The sequence below is a fragment of the Stegostoma tigrinum genome, unplaced genomic scaffold (genome assembly GCF_030684315.1).
Source record: "Stegostoma tigrinum isolate sSteTig4 unplaced genomic scaffold, sSteTig4.hap1 scaffold_54, whole genome shotgun sequence".
Taxonomy (NCBI): Eukaryota; Metazoa; Chordata; class Chondrichthyes; order Orectolobiformes; family Stegostomatidae; genus Stegostoma; species Stegostoma tigrinum.
Window position 1 is genome coordinate 2,628,841 of NW_026728472.1, and position 16,006 is coordinate 2,644,846.

Below are 16,006 nucleotides of genomic sequence, written 5' to 3' on the forward strand. Positions count from 1 at the left end.
ATCCAAAATCATACATTCGGCCCCATATGGAAAACACCATTAACGTTGACCATAACAGGATGAAATTGGCCGAGATCACAAACAGTAAAATGATGGATTTTTTCCGATTTCTCATTTCTGTGACACACTGACCGTCCCCATTGGTGTGAGCCCGGAGTCTCCTGCGGGCTCTGCTGGTCACTAAAATGTGTCTGACGGTGAAAACATTGAGCAGCAGAATCAGGAGAAATGGGAGAGTCGGGGTTAGAATGTGGTGGAGGAACTCGATTGTGACCCAGGCACGAGATGATTGAACATCGTCTGTTACATCACAAAACCAGGGGGTGTTCACCAGCCAATAGCGAGCTGTGAGCATAAAATACCAGAAAATGTTCTTTAAACAGCTCAGCACAGTCACTGTTCCCAGAACCACAGCCGCCGTTTTCTCACTGCAATATTTACTTTTCAGCTTCTGGCAACAAATGGCCACAAATCGATCAAAGGTGAAAGTGACGGTGAACCAGACAGAACAGTCAGTGGCTGCATAAAGCAGGACAGCATGGATATTACACACGGGTATGTACCACAGGAAATAAAACTGTTTCTGATAAACAATGGGAATGTGTCTCAATATCAGGTCGAGGATAATGACCAGTAGATCCGCCACTGCCATGGCCCCCAGGTAACGTCTGACACATGGAGACAATCCACAATCTTTATAAACCAGGACGTAGATCGTCACCACGTTAACTGTGAGGAAGGAAAACTAATAAATTATACATCAGTCTGGAAGCAAATTTACCAGTTTGATTGAGGACTCAGTGACATTTTCAAATGTATCACTGATTTATTGAAAAAAAAGATGAAGTTGAAATAACAAACAGTAATGTCTCATTTTTTTTACAAGAAACGTAACGTAAAACACAAGACACACTCCCTTCCCAAACACACAGATAAATATCCAGGGAACAGATGGTTTCTAGAACATTCCCACGGACTCAATCACTTGAGAGCAGGCACAGGTTACTTCTTTATAGTTCCTGATATAAAGGTTGAAGACGTTGCCTTCCTGAAGGATTCAAGAAGAAATTTTGGAATTTTATGTCTCTTCGTCTAAATTGTGGTCAATTTTTGGTTGTGTAGAAACATGAACGCAGGGAAAATGTATTCACTCCATTAACTGCCTGAGGGGATTTTGAAACAGAGTCTCCATCTCACTGGAACGGGATCTTTTCCCTCGGGATCGAATCTTTTGTTCAATTAACTGGCATCCAACCGTTCACAAATAATGTCTGATACAGAATGTTCCAGTGAATATCGGTTACAGAATGTGATAGTGTCATAAAGACTCACATCACAAAGGCCCTTCTGCCCATCGGTTTTGGTGAGGCCCACTCAGCCTGGCGGTGGAAATCTCTCCACAAACTCAACACAACTGGCAAACACAAATTAAAGGCATTGCCAGATCAGCTGAAGTGGTCAGTTATCCCACATTCTCAATCCACCTCACAGAACCAGCCCAGACACCATAAACCCAGATGAAATACCTGTTCAGCATGGAGCACTGTGCAGACCAGGCTAGTGTCCTGCTCAATACAACCCGGCAATCTGTCCAGAGTGGGACACTGTGCAGGCCTCACCAGCCAAATAGATATCAGTCCAGCACGGGGAGCTGTGCAGACCACACCAGTTCATTGTTCTATAAACCCGGACCAGGTATCTCTCCAGCACGGGGTGCTGTGAAGTGAACACCACTGAACTGATCTGTAATCCCGGAGCAGTTACCCTCCCAGTGTGTAGATCTGTACAGACCACCCCAGTGCAGTGCCCGGTAACGCTGTGTTAAATCGCTGCCCAGCCTGGGGAAACTTGCAGCCCATGCTGGAAGTGACAGGATGTGCGGCTCCCATCCATTCACAGCTCCATATCTCCAATGTGCCATGACAAGGGGTGCCATGGGTGTGAGAATCACTGCCAGAGAGAGATGGTGGGGAATCAGTTTAAATATGAAAAATGGGAGGGGTTTGCTATATAGACAGAGAGAGGAAGGTGAGAGACAGTGCCATGGAAGGATGTGTTCACAAGTTATAGAATGCTGACATGTAGACATTTTGATAGCATCTTGCAACATGGGTCAGTTTTTCAGGAATGATGTGTGAATAGGATATTGCTGTGAGTTCAGATAATGGAGAGTTTTGAATGAGCATTTGTTCTGCATTTGTGGCTGAGAGTGTGGTGAGCACAGTCTTTGGCTCATTGGGCTGAATCTAACAATAATTTGTCTCAGTGATATTTTAATTGATTGTGCCAGAGGGATAGTCTGCAGGAGGCTGAGCTAGTTTTCTGATGTTATCTCATCAAATTCCCCTCATTATCTACCTACCCCAGCACATGCCATTCCTTCTATTCAATGCCAGTCTGATTGTCCCAACCATCATGGCTGGTAATAGTTCCCATCGCCTGGATGGCCCAGGTATCCCATGACCCCTGGCGCAGGTGCCAACTTTAAAAAGCCAATGGGCACACATTTGAACTTTCTCAGTTCGGCCCACCCTGTCCGGTTTACACCGAGCCTGACAGATAAGGGGCAATTGCACCAAGATTTGTCGAAAGGGACACAGAGGTCCTGATGGACGGCCTAGTACAGAGGAGGAGCATTCTTTTAGCAGAGGAAGCCACACCGAACATGACCTGAGCTCACCACCCAGCTCAGTGCAGTATCTGCAGTCTGAAGAAATGTCCAGCAACACAGGACAAGCAACAATAACCTTCCCCACTCTGCCAGGATAAGTATCACCGTATTGTCTCTGCTCCATCTCTCTCTCTCTCTCTCTCTCTCTCTCTCTCTCTCTCTCTCTCTCTCACACACACACACACACACACACACACACACACACACACACACTCCCCGACACTGAAAACACTGCATGGATCCAACACTGTCGACTGATTCAATCTGGACACCTCACATTCATTCCCTCCCTTCCATTTTCTTATTCCAAGAGAAACAGCCTGGAATAGGACAGAAAAGGCCAAGCAGGACGGTGGTGTTCCCCACATCAGTTCCCTCACCCACCTTCCTCCGCCACATGGGGAGGGCCCTGGAATGAGCCGGAGAGAACCAGGACGACACCTGTGGAGATTTCAAAATATACACATCCCACCGACCGAGTAAGGATCAATGTTCAGTGAAGGGTAATTCTCACTTTAACCCCACTGTCAGTTCCATTTCCACCTGGCACAGCTTAGAAACCGTGCCCCTGATGCCATCTCCCTTTTATATCGAGCTGGTACAAATGGAATCCCCATGGTCTCGGTGGGCAGGAGGGTGGGCTCACAACACATCGTCTCCACCAGCTCCCAGGAAGTGAGCACGGAGTCTCCCTCCTACACCTCCTCCTTCAGACAGCTCAGATACTGAAGCTAGCCTGTCATATTTACTAGTCTCCCAACTTGTCCTTACATCTTCAATAATCAAGCATTGAAAATCTCACAGAGTCACAGTCCCCATGGAACAACTGAAATACTGTCACACTCACTGGAGTGAGCAAATACTGATGTAATCGCATGGAGTGACTCAAATAATGAAATGCTGTCCACGGAATAACAGAAATCCTGACACACACCAGATGGAATGAATGAAATACTGACAAACCACAGAGCCAGAGAAATTCTGATAGGCTCCCCTTATTTGTGTAAGTATCGGTGTATTTGTGTGTGTTTCTGTGTGGGGCAGGTCTGACAGTCTCTGTGCTGTTTGATGTGATGCAATGCCACCCTCTGCTGGCCTCCACACGCCACTGCACAGGCAGCAGCAGAGGATGGGAACCATCAGGGAATTTATTCAGAGAGGGCCTGGGAGGGCAACAGCTCACAACACCATCCAAACTGACTTCTTCTTCATGTACTAATTGAAATGTCTTTTAAACTTTGTTACTATACTTACTTTCACCATTTTGTCGGAAGTTCATTGAGTACACGATCAATTCTCTGTAAAGTAATTGCCCCTCTTTTATTTAAAAGATGCTCCTAAAATTTTGAAATATCCCCATTGTCTTTAAATTCTCCCCCTTTGGAAAAATGTACCTAATATTCAAGTTATCTGTACCCTTCATGATTAATAAGCCTCGATCAGGTCACCCCTCAAACTCCTTCGCAAAGTGGGGAAAGGCCCAGCTTATCCAGTCTCTCCTTATAACTCAAACCATCCATTCCCACCGACATCCCGGTAAATCTCTGCTAAACACTCTCAAGATTAATATTATCCTTCCTATAACAGTGCGACCAGAACTGGACACAGTATTTCAGAAAATGCCTCACCAACGTCCTGTACAATCTGAAAATGACATCCCAACTCCTGAACTCACAGGTCCGAGCGATGAAGGCCGCGAACTAAACACCTTCTAAACCACCCTGCCCATATGTGACACAGACTTCACAGAACTGTACCTGACAGTCTAGTCTCTGTTCTGCAACACTACTAATTTAAATTGTATAAGTCCTGCTTTGTTTGGTTTTCCAAAAACAGTGTTTCACATTCATGCAAATTAAACAAAATCTGCCCCACCAAAGCCCAATGAGTGATATTCCCACCCCCCACACAACCTTGACATGTTTTGAAAGACCCTCCCATCCCCAGAAGGCCTACAAACTCTGGCCTTTACTTTCCCAAAGGCCCCGTGCTTGTTTTGCCTTGTGTGGGCAGGAGGAGGGGTGGGGGTAGATTGCAGACCAGCCAGTGGTGAGGAGACGCTGGAATATGATTTGTTGCTTTGTAACATTTAATTGTTTTAGGAGGAGGGCAGTTGCACGTTTGAGCTGGGAAATAGTGACCTTCAGTACGGTCTTTCGGTGCCTGAACTTATGGTCTTTTGTCATCTCTGGTGTTCAGTAATAAGATCTATTTGAGACTTTTCATAGTGCAGAGTATGCCTGCAGGATTTATTTCCATAATGATGCAGTCTACAGATAATCGTCACTTAAGCTGAAAATCATGGCCAAGCTATGAAAGATGTTCATAGTTTATCTCAATGGCACAGCACATTCCCTCAACATCCTGTAGTTGAGGCAAGTACCTTGCATTTGTTCAACACTGAAAAATCTTCCCTGTGTAATTCAGTAAATTTAACCAGAATTTGATAAATCCAAACTCAGTTGATAGCTGGAGCGCAAAATGTGACTCAGAATCTGGGCATGATTTGGGTCTTGTATAATGGTAACGCTGATGCCTCTGTGCCAGAGCTCTGGATTTCCATTCCCATCGCTGAAACTGTGGTAATGTCACTAGCTCTGGACCAGAAGTTCTGGATTCAAGTCCTGCCAGTCGCAGAGGTGTGTCACAGTCTGTCAGAACAGGTTGATGAGCAAATTTACAGAAGAATAATGTTGCAGAATCAGGGACTATTGCAGTGCAGTGGTCATATCCTTACCTCTGGGCATGAAGCTCGAGATTCAAATTCATAATATGTTTGAACAAGTTGGTTGAAATTTTTCCAAAATTGTGACTTGATCGAGAAGGAAGCGGTATTAGTGTTGAATTTCAGAATGTCAGCCCGGGATAACAGAAAACACAGCCATTTGTGTTGATTGGAGTCAAATTTGCACTTTGTATATGTTTATAAAATCATGAAGGGCATGGATAGTGTGAATAATCAGGGTCTTTTTCCCAGTGTATGGGGAGTCAAAGGTTAGACGGCACAGGTTTAAGGTGTGAGGGAAAAGATTTAAAAAGAATCATATGGAATGAACTGCCAGACGAAGTGCTGGAAGCTTGTGAAAACAACATTTTAAAGGTAACTGGACGGGTATATGAATTGGAAGGGTCCAGAGGAATATAGGCCAAATGCTAGTAAATGGGATGAGATTAATTTCGGATACCTGGTCAGCATGGACATGATGCACCAAAGGCTTTGTTCCCAGACTGTACAGCTTTATGATTCATTCATTCAATTGTTCAAAATCACTTTGTAATCTAAGATACGTTTCCTTGTCTATGTTCAAATAATCTGTGTCCTCTGTAAACTTGCTAACTATGCCTTCTATAATTTTCATTAAATCATTTATTAAATGACAAACAAAAGTAAATCCAGCACCGATCCCCGTGGATCACCACTGGTCACAGACTTCCAGTCTGATGGACAATCCTCCAACACACACACACACACACACACACACGCACACACACGCACACACACACACGCACACACACGCACACACACGCACACACACACACACACACACACAAGCATATAGAGACACAGGCATAGCCATGTCTTTAAGACAGAGATAGATACGTTTTGATTAATAAGCAGATGGCGGGTTACGGTGAGAAGACAAGAGAATTGTTTTGAGAAACATGTCAAGCATCATCGAACAGCAGACCAGACTTGATGGGCCAAATAGTTAATTCTGCTCCAATTTCTTAAACTGTCTGGTCTGAAGTTGTCAGGAATATATTTCCAAGAGGGCAGTGATGACAGAGATTGACTGATACTTTACTGAACAGAGTCTATTGGAATATGGAATAGTTTTGAGGGATTGAATGGCCTACATCTGCTCCTATTTGTTGTGCTCTTTAAAGAGGAGGTAACTTGCTGTGAGGTTAACACACTTTAAGGAGTGTCGCAATTAAGATTGAGATAAGAATATTTCTTTCTCTTTAATATTATGCTGTCTGTGGTGTTCTCATCCCCAGGGAACAGTGAAGACTGGGTCAGTGAAGATATTCAAGGCAGGGCTCAACTGACCTTTAATGGATAGGAGAGTCCATTATTGGGAATAAACAGGAAAGGGGTGTTCAGCCACAAACCGATCAGCCACGATCTTTCTAAATTAAGCAGCAGGCTCGAGGGTCTGAATGGCCAACTGCAGCTCGTATCCTGTGTGTTGTTCTCTCACTCCAACCCTCAAAGCTACTACAGAGGGAAACGAAATCACCATTCAACTAGCTGTGGTTTTTACATTGAGATAGGAGATCATTCTTCCTCTCTCAGGAGTCACACAGGACGAGAATGAAGTACTCAGACATAGAGTCAAAGAGACACAGAGATATACAGCATGCAAACAGACCCTTCATTTCATCTCGTCCATGCCGCCCAGATAACCTAAATAAATCTAGGCCCATTTGCCAGCATTTGGTCCATTCCTCTCTAAACACATCTGAAACATATACCATCCTGATGCCTTTTAAATGCTGTAATTGTACCAGCCTCCACCACTTCCTCTGGCAGCTCATTCCATAAACACATCACCCTCTGCATGAAAATGTGGCCCCTTAAGTCCTTTTAAACCTTTCCCCTCTCCCCTTAAAGCTGTGCCCTCTCGTTTTGGACTCTCCCACCCCGCAGAAAAGACCTTGGCTGTTTACGCTCCTGTGTCCCTTATGACTTTGCAAACGTCTGTAAGGTCAATTGTCAAAGACATTTTATTTTATTTTATTGTGTACCAATTGTGGCATTTTTCCACACAGCACCCACTGCCAACAATGAAATGAATCATTAAGATTACCTGTACACGTGGTGTTGTTAAAGGGACAAATGTTAACTAGGCTGAAAGGAAATCTCCCCTGCTGCTCTATATTTGTCCGGGAAAAATTGGGCACCTGATTGAGAGGGCAGACTAGATTTATTGCTGCATCTAAAAGACAGCATTTTCGACCGTACAGCATTCTACCCACATGTCAGTCTATATTCTGTGCTTGTTTTTTGAACACTCAAGGATCAGAATCATTGACAGTACAACCTCTACCTGATGATCTGACAACAACTAGCCCTAATGGTATGTTGCTGAGCTCAGAAACACCTGTACAACCAGCGACACACTACAGGAGAGGCCCTGCAACCTTTCTGGGCTGCTGCACAGCGAGACTTATTTAGCTAACACGAAATGCTGAGTAGAGATTTTTATTTATTTTCAGTTTGGAAAGCTGGAATTCATGGAATTCCTCAGGGATCAGTGTGAGGTCATCAACAGTTTACAAACTAGATTACCAGTTTGGATCAAGGGCTGATAGGATTGAAGCTCCAATTGCTAGTTTGCCAGTATAGTGATCCAATAAGATGCCAAGTGAAGGCAGAGCATCTACAACGGGCTGTAGACAGGGGATGAGAATGAGCAAACTTCCGGCATTGCAAATAAAACAGTACAGTGTGGGTTATGGGAAGTTTGTGTTTTGGGGAAAGGATAAAACAACAATGAATTTTACGACCGGAGAAGGAACACAGAGGTTGGTGCTCCAGAGTGATTTGTGTGTCCTGGCACATAAATCATGTAATATTATTCTGAAGATGTTGCAAGTGATTTGGAAAGTGAATTGAATGATGATGTTTCTTGCAAATGGTGCTGGGTATGATCTCAGGCATGTTTCCCTGAATCTCTACAGGGCATTGCTGAGAGCACATTTGATGCTCTGTGTGTAGTTATGATGCCCTAAACGGAAAACAAAAAACTGTGCTTGAAAATTTTCAAAGAAGGCTGCCTATACACTGCCCTGGGATGAAGGCATTATGTTATGGAAGATTCACAGCTCAGACCTGAGAACAAGAAATGTTCTTCTTGGACATTATAAGACATTGAAGGGAGTGTACCTGGTGAATGCCTGATGAATATTTCCTCGTGTATGGGAGAATAAAACTGAGGAAGTAATTTGAAAAAACAGGTTCCGAGGAAGGTTCACTGGGCCTGAAACATTAACACTAATTTCTCTTCATAACTGCTCTCGGCCTGGTGAGCTTTTCTAGTAATTTCTGTGTTAATTTCGGAATAAGACACATTCATCTTAACAAAGATACTCTGAAGACATTAAAGATTTTTTAAAAATTACGCAGGCACATATAAACATATATTTAAATCAAGTAGGCCCACTTGTTGCTGAGGAAATGGCTCTGTGTACGGCAGCAGCAATGATGCACCGACATGGAGCAGGAATGTGGCGGAAACAAAAAGTTCGGTCAAAGCTCAAGGAGACCTCACATGTTCCAGTTTAGGAGTCGAATAACATTACTGTGCGATTCAACTCAGAGAGGGATACATATTGCAGTGTCTCTGTTTTGCAACAGCCTATTGCTCCCACTCTCTTTCCTTCCTCCTCATGACAGCAACGTGAAAGCTAAACACCGGCCAGTCATCTTTACCGCTTGTGGAGGATTCATGACTCGGATTCACTGGAATCTCCCACTGTGTGAAGCAAAGGGAATTCAGCCAAATCTAACTGTTCCAGGAAGTCACCAACAACATGTGCGAACAGAACACATTTGGAAGCAGAATAACATCTGGGGAAATCTCACATTTTTCCTTTTATCATGAGTTCAACTATTATGTGAACAAAGTTATATCAAATTAACATTTGTATGTTAATGTGTGCGTGTGCGTGTGCGTGTATGTGTGTGTGTGATATACCTACTTGCAGATCCAGACTGTTTTACATTCTTCGTTCCATCATAGCGTGAGTAACTTTATTTTGGTCATAAACGTGCTTTTTAGCAGATTAAAGAAAACTGCCTGACTTGTTCCTAACACCAACCCTGACCCAGTCTGCGACCTATACCATTGGCCACATCACCAACCTGGATACATTTAAAATTTGCTGTGACCAGTGGAGTAATGGGACTGGAAAAGGAAACAATGACCAGCCAAGTCAGGGAACCATAGGCCAGTGAGCCTGACATGAGAGCTGGGTAAGTTGTTGGAGGGGATTCTGAGGGATAGGATGTACATGCAATTGGAAAGGCAAGCATTTATTAGCGATAGTAAACATGGCTTTGTGTGGTGGAAAACATGTCTCACTGGCTCGATTATATTGAAGAGGTGATAAAGAAAGTTGATGAAGGCAGTGTGGCAGACGTTGTCGATATGGACTTTAAAATGATGTTTGGTAATTTTCCAAATGGTTGACAGGTTAATAATGGTGGGACACATGGGATCCAGGGGAGATAGCCAATTGAATTCAAAACTGGCTTGACGGCAGATGATTGTTTTCCAGACTGGAGACCAGTGACCAGCGGTGTGCCGCAAGTATCAGTGCTGAGTTCACTGCTTTCCATCATTAATATAAAGGGTTTGGATGTGAATATCAGAGGCATGGTTAGTAAGTTTCCAGATGACATCAAAAAGTGGTGCAGTGGACAGTGGTGAAGATTATCTCAGAGTGCAAAGGGACATTGATCAGATGGGCCAATGGGCCAAGCTGTGGCTGATGGAGTTTATTTTAGATAAATGAGAGGTTTTGCATTTGGTAAGGTGAAGCTGGGCAGGACTTACACAGCCCTGGGGACTGTTGCTGAATAAAGAGACATTGGGGGCACACACATAGTTCCTTGAAAGTGGAGTAGCATGTGAGACAGTGTAGGGAAGGATACATTTGTCACAGTTACCCTAATCAGTCAGAGCATTGGGTATAGGGGCTGGGATGGCATATTGCTCCTGTACAGGACATTGATGAGGGCACTTTAATAATACTGCACACATTTCGGTTGGCTCTGCTAAAGGAAGGATGTTGTTAACCTTGAGAGGAGCAGAAACGATTGACAAGCATGCTCCTGGATTGGAGGGTTTGAGCAAGAGGGAGATGCTGAATAGGTTGAAGTTTTTTCCTCTGCAGTGATGGAGATTGAGGGGTGACATTACAGAGGTTTATAAAATCACGAGGAGCATGAATAGCCTGAATAGCCCGGATCTGTTTCCCTGGAGTCAAAAAGTAAAGTGCATATGTTGAAGCTGAGAGGGGAAAGATATAGAAGGGAACGTGGGGCAACATTTTCATGCAGAGGGTGGTGTGTGTACAGAAAGTGCTGCCAGAAGTGGTGGGGACGGGTGCATTTACACAGTTAACGGGAACCTGGGTTGGTAAATGTTTAGGAAGGGTTTAGATGGATATCGACCAAATACTGGAAAATGGGAATAGATCAGATTACGTATCTGGTCAGTGTGGACAGGTTGGACCAAAGTGTTTGTTTCTGCGCTGTGTGAGTTTCTGATTCTATAAGATGGATGAGAAGAAATTCGAAAAGGGCATTTCAACCGGAAATTCTCTTCCCCAGAAATCTGTGGTGCCTTTCTGTTTACATTTATTCAGAGCTACATTAGTAAAATAGTTAACAGATTTTGCAAAAAAAACTGAAGCCTCTCAAGCTGTTTCCTCAAGTTTTATTAATTAGTCAGCTTTGTGCATCTCTTTGAATCTCGCTCTTGAAAGAAACCAGGACAAAACAATTTCTTTCAGTTCCGGCATTGTCACACAAGTTCTCACATCGAGCTGTTACACAGGATCCCAGGGAAGCCCCATTTGGCACTTGGCCCTGCTGTACACTCCCTTGAGTCACTGACATATGAACAGGAGGAGGCCATTCAGCCCCGACAGTCACTTACATGGAAACGGAGTGAGGTAACTGATGCTGCAACATGACAAGCAAACGGGGCAGGGGCTGCACAGATAGTCTGCTTCACGCTGTTCCTCATGTGTCCATTGCTCGTGGTACATATGTGATACTTTAAAACGGTTTTCCAGCAGTGAGGTGGAAGCTTAATGTTTTGTGCAAATCTCAAGGTGGCATCCTCCAACACGACAGACTTGTGTTCTCTGTGGACACCAGAATCTGGTTGGAATGGCTTCTGTTTCAGAAGTAAGGTAATACGGAAAATGCCGGGATTGTGAACAACATGACATTAAGTGGAGAGTCACACATCAATGTGGCGAGGTTTCATTAAGAGTCTGCATTTCTGCCACAATTGACATGGGGCTCTATATAATTCTACATTTAAAATCTGCTTGTATTTAAATAGGCAAATTATGGAATTTCTCATCTTATCAGTGCGGTTTTTTTGGACATAAGCGTTCAACACGAACTCCAAGTTCTAATGGAATTATCTGTTACTCTTTCACAGCTTTACAGATTAAACAGTCAGTTTCCTCATGGGACCATCATCTCAGGGATGAGACTGGTGATACTCGTTTGCACTGAGCCTGTGGCAAGAAGATCTTTCCTTCCAAAAGAGACCAAATGTGTACACGATGCCCCTAAATACTCTCTGATCAAGGCTCTACAAGTGCAGAGAGATGGCTTTATTTATGTACTGGAATCATTTACAATGAAGGACAACATACCATTTACTTCCCTTGTTGCTGATACTCTGATATGTACTATTTTTGGCAACTTATGAAGAAGGACAGGCAGGTCTTTTGGGACAACAACACTTCCCAACCTTGCACCATTTAATCAACACAAAATGAGATGTACGCTATTGCTGGCCACATCCAAGTTGTTTGAATGCCTTTCAAATTCCTGTGATCCAAACACTGGTACATGTTATAAACCAAAAGTAGCAGCGTTCAGTCTGGAAACGGGCTTGACTCTCTGGATGGTCTCAACGAAACAATTCTCAATCCATGTAGTGTATTTCCACCTCCCCCTCAACTCCAACTTTTGTCACACACCTATGTGCAACCATGTCAAAAGTGTTCTGTAAATTCAAATACTCCACTCCCACTGGTTCTCATTTGTGGATGCTTCAACTGTTATATACATATTACTCAGTCGTACATGCACTGGGCAAAGGATCACAACACACAGGAATTGCCAAAACAAATAGGAAAGTATATTTACTTCTGTCGATAATATTGTTTTCTCTACTTTTACATCTCATCATCCATGTGCTCTCTCACTTTTTCCCTCGCTCATAAATGCATTACAGATATTGAGTTAATAAATACTCCAATCTTTCTCCATATATTAGCTCTTAAACCTCCATCTTTCAGTTTAAATATATTGCTCACGTTTGGATGTGACACAATTATAATTGAGAACTAAAACTACAAAGACATGAGGGAGGAACTAACCAAAGTTAACAGGAATAAAATCTTAGCAGGGAAGACTGTGAAGCAGCAATGGAAGATATTTCTGGGGATAATTTGGACGCAGATCCGAAATTTGTGGATACTTTAATTAACACAGGTTTACCAAAGATCATTTCCTTTTTCTGAATCTAAGTTGATTCTGCCAAGTCATCTTATGATTCCCTAAGTGTCTAGTTTTCACAGTCCCCATAAAAGATTCCGATATTTTCCTAATAACTGGCTTCAAGTCGTCCAAATTTTAGTTTTTTTTGTTCCCCTCCCATTCCAGATTTTATCTGGATTACAATAGCTATTTTCCATTCTAAAGGAAACAGAAAATCCACAATCTTAAGAATTGTGAATGGTTGCCAATAATTCTTTCTCGTAGTTACAAGTTTTAAATGACATTTGGACAAGGAAATGAACAGGAGACAGTTGGAGAGATATGGGCCAAACCCAGGCAGGTGGGACTAGGGTAGTTTGTGATTATGTTTGACATGGACTGGTTGGACTGAAGAGCTGTATGACCATGTAGCTCTTTCACTAGCTCTATTGCCACCTCCATGTATATTCTGGAACATAGCAGAGAAACGTACCAAGCTTCAGTTCAATTAGCTTTAAGTAATTCCTCTTTATTTATTTAAATCTCCCACAGTCTCTCATTTTCACATTCACTCTGCCCTGTGGAATTTCTGGAAGATTTTCTGCATCTTCCTCAGTGGAAACAGAGTACCGTATCCCACCCAGCAGCGGGTCAGTGGGATTGAGATGGAGAGACATGGCCTCTGTCACCAAGTGAATACATCGGAGCACTGCACTTAGGAGATGATGGACATGACACCCACTCCTGCTCGGAGAGTTCTAGAATCTAAACAGTTCAATGTAACTGTCATTTTATGGCCATCGATGGATTATGCTGTAACCAGTGGCACAAAGCTGTGGCCACCTCATTTTAGAATCAAACTGGCTTCACACTTTGCAACTGGCTTAGTTCCATGTAGAGACAAGAATAAGTACACAATCAAAATATTAGTAACTGCAAGTGTGGCCAGAAGCGAACTGCAACTGGAAAGGAGAATATTATGGTTTATTCAGAAAGAGCACTGAGGCAGAAGTGAAAACTGGGAATATTATTGTTGATAAAGGGAATATTGTGATATAAATCAGCTCAGGACAAAATGGGCCAATTTGTTTGTTTTCCCTCCCACTCCAGCTTTTATTTGGGTCATACCAGTTATTTTCCACTGTGTAGGAAAGTTATGAACACTTTTATTCCTCCTCAGATGTTTGTTAAGTGAAGGTGAAAAAAAGCCACAGAATAAGAATTGAGTTTGTACTGAAAGTGAATATAATAGTTTCCTTCTTTGCCAAATACAGAAAATAGAAATTGAGATGCTTGTCACAAAGGCTTACAGAATTAATAAATGGGCAGAGATAGAGAGACTTACCAGGAACACCAACAATAGCGAGGATGGGATAGTAACCCACTTGAATAACTATCAGTACAGCTTTTATCCGCCATGTTAACGGTATCCAATCGATAGAAAGCCAGTAAAGGCCTAAGGATAAACTCCTGTCCATTGCTGGAACATTCCAATCTATTCCTGTCAGATTCTGGTACATTGAAGTAACATTCCCATCTATGGTTCTGAGATTCTGATCCATAATTGGAACATTCCTGCCTGCTCTTCACAGATTCTGATCTCTTCCTCTCTCTGGAGCTGTTGATTCCAATCGTGTTGAGGATGACACAGCTACTGATACTATAGGATAACGCATTGGAAGAAACCCCTTATTTATAGCAGAGGGAAACCCTCCAGTGACACAGTTAGTATCCATGGAGACTAATTCAAGTCATGAAACAAACAGCTCCAGTTAACCCCTTTCACTCTGACACTTTTAATGGAACAACAATACCTGGTCTGGGTGGGATGCTGACATTGCCTGCTATAGGTCTTAGTGCCCATCTCCAATTACTCTCACAATGATAGAGTTAGAGGAGAAAGGTGATGCTGTCTCTTCACAAGCTCAATGATTCTGCCGTGACATCCACATGCGATGTCACATGTAACTGCTTTCCGAAGAGCCCATCGAGAGGTTGTTACAAGTCTCCTCCACCACAACAACTGCCAATCTAAACACTGTCTCTGGCCACAACTGCCTGGAGAAGGACAGGATTTTGCTGAACTTTCCTCTCACAGCTCTGAGAAGGCAACATTTTATCTTTAACACAATACTTTCAACAATTTGCTTCTAACGTTACAAAGAACTTTTTTTTGCAGTTTATACAGCATTTCTTTACCGATTTTTTGGCTTTCGCCCAAAAGTAAACATTACATTTCCAATAGCTTTGCTTATTGGGAGTAAAGGGTCAGAGACAATATCTATGTGAGTGATTAAGAAACAGTAAGGAAGAGGAGACAGTGGCTGTGCAGACTAGACAGGACTAATGTGATATCGCCCAGTAGCTAATTTCTTCTTCATAGACGGAATAAAATAAAACACAGAGAAAGAAACAGAATAAATTTGGCTGAAGGAATGGAGAGTGGCAATGTAAACAAAATACAATAGTTTGAAATGGAATGGAGGAGAAATGATTTTATATACACTGTTTAATCAGTGTGCGTGTGTGCAAATAGATAACATGCATAGATAAATGTTCATATTTGTGCAAGGCATTCAGAGGTATTCATGGAGACGTGGTTAATACAATATGATGTAGATAAGATAACAAGGTGTAGAGCTGGATGAACACAGCCGGCCAAACAGTATCAGAGGAGCAGGGAAGCTGATGTTTTGGGACGAGACATTTCAGCAGAAATGGGGGAGGGGAAGGTGTCTCTGAAATAATTAGGGAGAGGGGGGAGGCTGATCAAAGATGGACAGAGGAGAAGATAGGTGGAGAGGAGACAGACAGGTCAAAGAGGTGGGGATGGGGCTAGTAAAGATGAATGTAGGAAGGGGGGTAGGGAGGAGGTAGGTCCGCCCACGTAGGACAGACAGGACAAGGGGGCGGGATGAGGTTAGTAGGGAGGGAATGGGGGTGTGGCTTGAGGTGGGAGGAGGGGATAGGTGGGAGGAAGAATAGGTTAGGGAGGCGGGGATGAGCTGGGCTGGTTTTGGGATGCAGTGGGGGGAGAGGAGATTTTGAAGCTTGTGAAGTCCACATTGATACCATTGGGCTGCAGGGTTCCCAAG